We start from the raw sequence: 10,749 nt of genomic DNA, 5'->3' as shown, positions 1-10,749 counted from the left end.
GGCCTCGGTGTCGTCAAACAAGACTGGGATTCTGAGCCAGCAGAAGTGATACGACCACGCAATTGTGGCCCGCGCACCAGACCTCTTCCTGAATCCTGTACGCGTCTGACGCGGGGGAAGCGGAGGAAGGTCCCGCATCGGGGAGCCTGCGTGAGGACAGAGGTTATGAGCCGCCTGCGGGAGCAAACGAGTCCTGAGAACTGCATCCACACGCGAGCAGATTCAGAGCCTCGGTCGCCCGGCTGGCTTCTCCAGACGTCGGTGCCACCAGCCTCTCCCTCCTGTTGTAGGACAGGACTTCGGGGGCCCCAGTGCCAGCCGCATTCCCTCTGACCTCCCAGGTGACCCCTGCCTCCCACCCCCGTTTCCCCAGCCTCCAAGGAAACCCGAAGTTTCTGCGGGGACATTCTTGAGGACCTCCGCTTGCCGCTGGGGAAGTCGTCGTAGGAGAAATAAGACCAGTTCTTCTTCTCTTCTGTATTCAGTAAGAATCTCTGCTGGGCCCACTCCCCAGCTGCCTTTGCAACTAAAGGTATCTGTGTGACCAGGTTCTGGCCAGTGGGACGCGAATGGAGGTGATGTCCAAAGGCTGCCGTTGTGCCTTTAGGAGGAGGAGGGGCCCTCTTTCCCCCGCTCTCCTTCCTGCTGGCTGGAATGCAGACACGATGGCGGGAACCGGAGCAGCCTTTTCAAGTCACGAGGTGGAAGCTGTGTGGTGGGGACGGCAGAGCGGCGGGCTGGCACGAGTCGGGCTCCCTGACACTGTGGAGCCACCGTATGGGCCCTGGGCCGTGTATACTGGGGAGTGGCTATCTTGTTTAGGTCCCTGCTGTTCGGGGTCTCGTGTAGGGGCTACCCCTGTATCCTAACGCACTCGTCACGACGCAGCAAACTGGACTCCCGTTTCACCTTCAAGCGACAAAGACTGGCATCGTCCACACCTCTGGCCCCCACTTGGCTTCTCAGAGTTGGGGGGGGGTGGGCAGGGCTGCCGCTCTCAGCGGGTGTCCAGTGAGGCTGAGGAGACACGGCAGATGTGCAGCAACCCGAGAGCCTGCGATGTTTCCAGGGGATGCCGAGAGCTACGGGGGTCCCGGGGACGGGGTGCTTCTTCAAAAGAGACGTGGGTTGGCGAAACGAGGAAAAGACACTCGTGGGAGAGGTAAGCCAAGAAGCTGAGATGCGTCCTGAGCCATGGGGGTGCCAGGGCTGGGTTCCCGTGGGCTCACCCATCCCGCCAGCTTGGACAGCCGCTCGCTCAGGCTGGGCCGTTTCTCGGGGCGGGGGAGCAGGTGGGAAGGCGTGCGAGCAGGCACGCCGCTCGGTGGGCAAGAGACAAGCTTTGATCCTCAAGTGGTGAGGAACCCAGACCCGACTGCCAGCCCAATGGAGGCGACACGTCACCCATCTCACCGCATAGCCCTGGGTCAGGTCGCTGTCCCTTCTGGTGCCTCAGTCTCCCCATCCTGTAAGTGGGAGTTCTCTACCGATGACCATTTGCACATTTTTTTTAAAGTTTATTTTTATTTATTTTGAGAGAGGGATAAAGAGCAAGTAGGGGAGGGACAGAGAGAGAGAGAGAGAGAGAGAGAGAGAGAGGAAGACACAGAATCCCAAGCAGGCTCCACGCTGTCAGCATAGAGCCCGACGTAGGGCTCGAACTCACGAACCGTGAGATCATGATCTGAGCCAAGACCGAGAGTTGGACGCTCAGCCAACTGAGCCACCCAGACGCCCCTATATTGGGCTTATTGTTAAAGTCGGAGTATTTTTTTCCTATTGCTGCGGTAACAAATGACCCCAAACCCCACGGCTTAAGACAACGCGTCGTGATGATCTTGTAACTCTGGGGGGGGGGGGGGGGTGCGGTCTGAAATGGGTCTCCCTGGCCTAAAATCAGGTGTCGGCAGGGCTGTCCCAAGAACCTAAAACAGGGGCCTGGCCCACGGCAGGGGCTCGGTGGGTATCGGGTGGCTCGGGCACACACCAATGGGACTGCTTCGAATTTCCCACAGAGGTCTTTACGAAGCTGCGACCAAGGGGCCCCGTCTCCAGCCCAGTTCCGACCGGCGGGGAGCGGGCCAGCGGCCCCCTCCCCTGCCGAGGCCTGAAGGTGCCTGGGGACAGGGCGACCGGGGAGAGACATATGGAGGAACACGCAGTGGTTCATCCGAGGATGTGCTGGCCGTGCCACGGGACACGTCTCACCTCCCGACGGGGGAGAGCTTTGCTCTGAGCCTCTTGCGACCCGCTCGGAGACCCTGCCCTACCCAGGCTTGAGGGGGGCCAAGAGGAAGGAACCCACCGGCTGGGGGTTCTTCGCAGACCTGCGGCGGCGGGTGAACAGTGGCCGTGATTCGTCTGTCACGCCTGCCGACCTGTTCAGCCACAGACTGAATCTCTGTTTACGGTTCAGGGCTTTCCCGGGTAAAATTTTCCCGGGTACACATCCCACGTGTACCATAATCGTACGAGTTCTGACACACGCAGACACCGACGTGACCCGCACGCTTGTCGAGACGCAGAACGTTCCTGTCCTCCCCCAAAGTGCCTGTGTGTCTTCCCAGAAGATCCTGCAGCCCTGAAGGCAGCCGATATTCTGAATTTGCACCACCGAATAGCTCTGCCTGTTCCAGAACTCCCTATGGATGGAATCCTACAGTTTGTGGGTTTTTTTGTGTTTTTTTTTTTTGCGTCTGGCTTTTTCCATTCGATATAATGTCTGTATGATTCTGCTTGTGTGGGGGCGCCCGGGGGTGGGGGGGGGGGCCCGTCGGTTAAGCGTCCGACTTCGGCTCAGGTCATGATCTCACCGTCCGGGAGTTCGAGCCCCACGTCGGGCTCTGGGCTGACAGCTCAGCGCCTGGAGCCTGCTTTGGATTCTGTGACGCCCTCTCTCCCTGCCCCTCCCCTGCTCACACTCTGTCTCTCTCTCTGTCTCTCAAAAATAAACATCTTTTAAAATTTAAAAAGGATGCGTCTGTGTTGTGTGTGCCCGTGAAACGGTAAAATCCTATTTTATTGATGAGTGGTATCCCATGGTATAGATATGCCACAATTTGTATATTTTTCCCCCTGTTAATGGACATTTGACTTGTTTCCGGTTGGCAGGGGGTATTATACAGCTGCTAGAAACATCCACATACAAACCTTTTTTGCGAACATATGCACTCATTTCTTTCGACAAAGTATCTACAACTGGAAATGCTGAGCTGTAGGGTAGGTGTATGTTTTACTTTATAGAAAATCAGTGAAACTTTTCCAGAATGCTTGTAACATTTTTTGTCCCCATCAGCAGTTTATGGAAGCTGGCTGTTCACGTCCTAACCAATATTTGCTATTGTCAATCTTTTACTTTTTTTTTTTTTTTTGAGATAGAGAGAGAGGGCACGGTGGGGGCGGGGGGGTGGGAGAGGCAGAGAAAGAGAGAGAAAGAGAGAGAGAGAGAAGCTTAAGCAGGCTCCATACTCATCACACAACCCAGGATCACGACCCGAGCCAAAATCAAGTGTCGGGCGCTTAACCGACGGAGCCAGCCAGGCACCCCTATGGTTATAATCTTACAAGACTAACGATACTGGGGCACCTGAGTGGCTCCGTCCGTGAAGCGCCTGACCCTTGATTTTGGCTCAGGTCAGGATCTCACAGCGCAAGAGTTCGAGCCCTGCATCGGGGCTCTTACAGTGTGGAGCCTGCTTGGGATTCTGTCCCCCCTCTTTCTGTCTGCCCCTCCCCTGCTTGCTCTCTATCTCTCTCTCAAAATAAATAAAAGTAAAACTAAAAAAAATAAAATAAAATGTTAACCAGAAGCTCTCTTAGCCATAAGACGCCGCAGTAGTATCTTGTGGACTTTAATTTGCATTTCCCAGATAATTGATGACGCTGAGTGCTTTCAAAGGTGCTCCCGGGCCTTCTGCATACATATTTTTGGGAAGGGTCTGTCCAAATCTTTTGGCCATTTTTAACTGGGCCTGTGTCCTTTGATGATTGAGTTGTAGGCTTATCTATATAATCCAGACACCAGCCTGTATCAGATTTATATTTTGTCATATTTTCTAGAAGCTTGTGGTTTCTCTCTTCATTTTCATTTTTTTTTAAAATAAGTATTTTTTGGGGCGCCTGGGTGGCGCAGTCGGTTAAGCGGCCGACTTCAGCTCAGGTCACGATCTCGCGGTCCATGAGTTCGAGCCCCGCGTCAGGCTCTGGGCTGATGGCTCAGAGCCTGGAGCCTGTTTCCGATTCTGTGTCTCCCTCTCTCTGCCCCTCCCCTGTTCATGCTCTGTCTGTCTCTCTCTGTCCCCAAAAAAATAAATAAAAAACATTGAAAAAAAAAAATTAAAATAAGTATTTTTTAATTAAAAATTTTTTTTTAAATGTTTACTTATTTTTTGAGAGAGAGAGAGCGAGGGAGGGGCAGAGAGAGAGGGAGTCACAGAATCCAAAGTAGGCTCCAGGCTCTGAGCTGTCAGCACAGAGCCCGACACGGGGCTCGAACCCACGAACCATGAGCTCATGACCTGAGCCAAAGTCAGACGCTTAACCGACTGAGCCAGCCAGGCGCCCCACCCCCTCTTTCATGTTCTTAACAGTAAGCAGACATCTTCAAGTGTGAGGAAGCCGATTTGTTGATATTTTTTTTATGGCTATTGCTTTTGTGTCCCACCTAAGAAATTTTGGCCAGCTCACAGGTCATGAGGATTTTTTTCCTATGTTTTCTTCTAGAAGCTTTATCGTCGGGGTTTTTACATGTAGGTCTATGCTCCATCTTGACTTCAATGTTGTGTATAATGTGAAGCAAGGGTCAAGGTTCATGTTTTTTTTTTTTTTTTAATGTTTATTTATTTTTGAGACAGAGAGAGACAGAGCATGAATGGGGGAGGGTCAGAGAGAGGGAGACACAGAATCTGAAACAGGCTCCAGGCTCTGAGATGTCAGCACAGAGCCCGACACGGGCCTCAAACTCATGGACCGCGAGATCATGACCTGAGCCGAAGTCGGCCGCTTAACCGACTGAGCCACCCAGGCGCCCCGGTTCATGTTTCTCAATATGGACACCCAGTTGTTCCATATCACTTGTCTAAAAGATTTCTTCTCCCTATTAAAATGCTTTGGCCCCTTTGTCAAAATTCAATGCTTCATGTCAACATGGGTCTACTCAGGATTCGCTAACAGTTACGTTGATCTATTTGTCTGCCTTGACCCCTTAGTCTTGAAACCAAAGAGTGGGCGTTCCTCAACTCACAGCAAGTCTTTTGGCTACTTTAGGTCTTTTATAGCATATCATATAAATACAATGTTGGCTATGCATGTCTTTCCCCAAGGCTGCTGGGATTATAATTGGGATTGTGCTCAATCCACAGATCAACTGAAGGGAACGGACCTCTTCGCAACACAGAGTTCTCCAACCCACGAACACACTACCTCTTTCCATTTATCTTAGGAACTTCTTCAAGTTCATTCTTCTGTTAAATTTCTTACCAAGCATTTTGTGCTTTTGGCACTCTTGGAAATGGAATTTTTTGAAAAATCTCATTTTTACCACCACACACCTACCAGAACGGCCCAAATTCAGAACACTCACACCGAATGCTGGAGAGGATGCGGAGTGCTAGGAACTCTCATTTGTCGCTGGTGGGAATTCAGAATGGTACACTTTGCAAGCCTGTTTGTCCGTTTCTTACAAAACTAAACATACGTTTATCATGTGATCCAGCAATCATGCTCTTTAGTATGTATCCAAACGCGTTGAAAATTTATGTCCACACAGAAACCTGCACATAGATGTTTATAGCGGCCTTATTGATACTTGCCAAAACTTGGAAGTAGCCAAGATGGCCTTCAGTAGGTGAATGGATAAATAAACTGTGGTCCATTCAGACAATGGAATATTATTTCAGTCATAAAAAAAAAGTGAGCTATCAAACCACGAAAAGCGTGGACAAAACCTAAATGCATATTACTAAGTGAAAAAAGCCCATCCAAAAAGGCTACATACTGTATGATTCAAACTATACAACATTCTGGAAAAGGCAAAATTATGGAGACAAACTATCAGTGGTTGCCAGGGGTTGGGGGAGGGAAGGATGAACATATGGAGCAAAGAGGATTTTTAGGGAAGTGAAAATAGTCTACATGATACTCTAATGGTAGATACATGTCATCATACATTGGTCCAAATCCATAGAATATACACGACCAAGAGTGAACCCTGACATAAGCCATGGACTTTGGGTGATGATGATGAATCAATGTAGGTTCATGTATTGTAATAATTGTACCACTGTGGTGGGGGATATTGATAACGGGTGAGGCTATGCATGTGTAGGGGCAGGGAGTATGTGGGAAATCTCCACAAATTTAAAAGATTTGAAACAAAAGTGTGTTCTCTGACCAGAAGGGAATTTAAGTAGAAATCAATAATAGGAAGAGAACAGAAAAGTCTCCAAACACTTGGAAACTAAACATTGCATCTCTAGGCTATCTATATATAGATCAAAGAAGAAGTCTCAAAAGAAACTAAAAAAAACCAAAAAACAAAGCATAGTTCTGCATAAGAACAAAAAAAAACTTATCAAAATCTGTGGGATGCAGTTAAAGCAGTATAGTGAGGGAAATTTATAGTACCAAACGCTTACATTAAAAAGAGAGAAAGTCTCAGATCACTCACCCAACTTCCCACCTTGTAAAACTAGACTTCAGGAACAATTCTATGTGAGTGAAATATCCCACCTACAAAGTATGATCTTTAAACCCAGTTTTGATCCAATAGTATTATAATGTTATTTTTATTTTTATTTTTAATGTATGTTTATTTTTGAGAGGAAGAGTCAGAGTGTGAGCAGGGGAGGGGAAGAGGGAGAGGGAGACACAGAATCTGAAGCAGGCCGCAGGCTCTGAGCAAGCTGTCAGCACAGAGCCCGATGCGGGGCTCAAACTCACAAACTGTGAGATCGTGACCTGAGCCAAAGTTGATGCTTAACTGACTGAGCCATCCAGGCACCCTATAATGTTATTTTTTTAAAAAAGAAACTAGAAAAAGAACAAAATAAATCCAAAATCAAACAGAAAGAAACAATGAATACAAAAGCAAAAATAAATAAAATTGAAATCGGAAAAAGAATAGAGAAAATCACAGCAACAAGAGCTGGTTCTTTGAAAAGATCAATAAAATTGAGAAGCCTCTAGCAAGACTGACAAAGGAAAAAGAAAGAGAAGATACAGATTATCAATATCAGGAATGGCACAGGGGGTACTCTACAGACCCTGAAGACATCAAAAGGATAATAAAGAATAATGTGGACAGCTCTATACACATCAATTTAACAACTTAGAGAAATGGACCGATTCCTTGGAAAGTATAAACTATCACAACTCACCCAATCTGAAATAAATTATTTGAATAACACTGTAACTATTGAAGAAGTGGAATTCATAAGAGGAGACGAAAACACTTCTAACTCATTTTATGAGTGTACTGTTACCCTGATACCAAACCCAGACCAGGAAAGAACAAAAAGAGAAAACTACAGGCCAATATCCATCATGAATACAGATGTCGAAATCCTTGACAAAATGTTAGCAAACAGAATTTTGCCGTATATAGAAAGAATTATATACCACAATCCAGTGGGCTTATTCTAGAGATGTAAGACTGGTTCAATATTTAAATGACTGTAATCCACCATATAACAGGCTACAGAAGAAAAATCACATGACCATAGTAATGCAGAAAAAGACCATTTGACAAAACCCAACACCCAGTCATGAAAAAACTCAAAGAAAAGTAGGAGTAGAGGGGTACTTTCTCCACTTGATAAAAAACATCTACCAAAAAAAATCTATGACATTATACTTAATGGCAAGAGAGTAAACACTTTCCCCCTGAGGCTAGGAATAAGGGAAGGATGCCCACTCCCAGTCTATGGGACAATCTATGTTTAGTGCTAGAAGTTCTAGCCAAAGCAATAAGGTACGAAAAGGAAATAAGAGGCATACAGATTAGGAGGCTAGAAATAAAAATGTCCCTGTTTACAGATGACATGATTGTCTATGTAGAAAATCTCAAAAGAGCTACAAAAAAATCTCCCGGAGCTAATAAGTGAGTTCATCCAGGTCACAGGGTACAAGACCAAGAGACAAAAATCAATTGTACATCTATATGTTAGCATTGAACACATGGAAACAGAAATGTAAAATACAATACCATTTATAATCATCAAAAAATATGAAATTCTTTGACCTAAATAATAAAAAAGGTACAGGAATTACATGTTGAAAACCACAAAACACTGGGGCACCTGAGTGGCTAAGTCAGTCAAGTGACCAACTCTTGATCTCAGCTCAGGTCTTGATCTCAGGGTTCTGAGTTCAGGCCTCATGTTGGGGTCCCCGCTGGGTGTGAAGCCTACTTAAAAAAGGAGAGGGAGTGCCTGGGTGGCTCAGTCAGTTAAGCCTCCAACTTGGGATCAGGTCATGATCCCCTGGTTCATGAGTTCGAGCCCCAAACTGGACTCAGTTGTCATTGCAAAGCCCATTTCAAATCCTCTGTCTCCTTCTCTCTCTGCCCCTTCCCCCTCACACGCACTCTCTGTCTCTCTCTCAAAAATAAATAAACATTAAAAAGATTTTTTTCAAGTGAGGGGAAACTATACAACACTGATGAAGGAATTTTTTTTTTAATCTAAATAAATGGACAGAGAATTCGAGTTCATAGATGGGATGCATCAGCACAGAAAAAAATGTCAATCCTCCCAAAATTTATATGCAAGTTTAACACAATTCTTATCCAAAGCTAAGCAAGATGTTTTTTAGATATAGACAATACTCTTATAAAATTAAAAAAAAATTTTTAACATTTATTTTTGAGAGAAAGAAACAGAGTGTGAGCAAGAGAGGGGCAGAGAGAGAGGGAGGGAGACACAGAATTGGAAGCAGAGTCCAGGCTCTGAGCTGTCAGCACAGACCTCAATGCGGGCCTCAAACTCACGAACTTTGAGATCATGACCTGAGCCGAAGTCGGATGCTTAACGGACTGAGCCACCCAGGCATCCCACCCCACTTTTCAAACATTATCAGCTACAGTGATCAAGACCATAGCCTTGGTGGAGGAACAGACACATAGGTCAGTGGAACAGGACAGAGAACCAGAGCAATTAATGGGATATCCAGAGACAAAAGAAAAACTGAACCTCATGCCTTATACAAAAACTAACTTTGAATGGATTTCAGCCTTATATGTAAACTTATAAAACTTTTAGAAAAAGGAGACCATAGGAGAAAATCTTCAGTGTCTAGGGCTGTACAAAGAGTTCTTAGATTTATCATAAAAATCATAACCCACGGGGCACCTGGATGGCTTAGTCAGTTGAGCGTCTGACTTCGGCTCAGGTCATGATCTCACGAGTCATGATTTCCAGCCCTGTGTAAGGCTCTGTGCTGACTGCTCGGAGCCTGGAGCCTGCTTTGGATTCTGTGTCTCCCTCTCTCTCTGTCTCTTCCTTGCTCTCTCTCTCTCTCTCTCTCAAAAATAAACATTTAAAAAATTTAAAAAGCATAACCCATAATAGAAAAAAATTGATAAGTTGGACTCCATCAAAATCAAAAACTTTTGTTCTGCAAAGACCTTGTTAAGAGGATGAAAAGACAAGCTACAGACTTGTAGGAAATGTTTGCAAATCAAGCTATCTAACCAAGAACTTGTATCTAGATCATAGGAAGGATTCTCAAAACTCAACAGCAAAAATAAATAAAATAAAATAAAATAAAATAAAATCCACAAACAATCCAATTAGAAAATGGGCAGAACACATGAGGATATATTTCACTGAAGAAGATATATGGATGGCAAGTAGGCACATAAAAAAGATGTTTCACAACATTAAATATTAGGGAAACACAAATTGAGACCACAATGAGACATCACTACACACCTATTGGAACAGCCAACATTAAAAAAAAAAAAATAGTGACAACATGGAATATGGGTGAGGATACAGAGAAACTGGGCCATTCCTGCATGGGCGATGGGGATAGAAAATAGTACAACCATTCTGCAAAATAGTTGATAGTTTTTCCAAAAATTTAAACACACACTTACTATACAACCTAACAATCAAGCTTCTGGGCATTTAGCCCAGAGAAATGAAAGCTTATATCCACACTAATACCTGCACATGAATGTTGATAGAAGTTTTATTTGTAACAGCCCAAACTGGAAGGAGCCAGAATGTCTGTCAGTAGGTGGATGGTTAAACAAACCATGGAGTAGTACTTAGAAATAAAAAGGAAAGGACTGCTGATACACACAGCAGCCTGGATGGATCCCAAGGGCACCACACTGAGTGAACAAGCTGTTTTGAAAAGACCACATCCTTTATCTCTTCAGTTACATAACATTCCCTAAACGACAAAAGTGTAGAGATAGAGAACAGAGGAGCAGGGGATGACGTTGGGGACAAGGCTTGTGTGTGACTGGGAAGGGGACTAGGAGGGGGATCTTTGTGGAGATGAGATGTTCTTTTTTTAAAAAATGTTTATTTATTTATTTTGAGAGAGACAGAGAGACAGAGAGAGAATCCCAAGCAGACTCCATGCTGTCAACACAGAATCCAACGTGGGGTTCAATCTCCCGACCATAAGATCATGAACTGAGCTAAAATCCAAAGTCAGAAGCTGAATTGACTGAGCCGTTCAGCCGCCCCTGGAATGTTCTGCAGCTTGATTTCCACAGTAGTCACAGGAACCTGTGTG

This window comes from Panthera onca, chromosome D4 (genome assembly GCF_046562875.1).
Source record: "Panthera onca isolate mPanOnc1 chromosome D4, mPanOnc1 haplotype 2, whole genome shotgun sequence".
Taxonomy (NCBI): domain Eukaryota; kingdom Metazoa; phylum Chordata; class Mammalia; order Carnivora; family Felidae; genus Panthera; species Panthera onca.
This window is presented reverse-complemented; position numbering follows the sequence as displayed.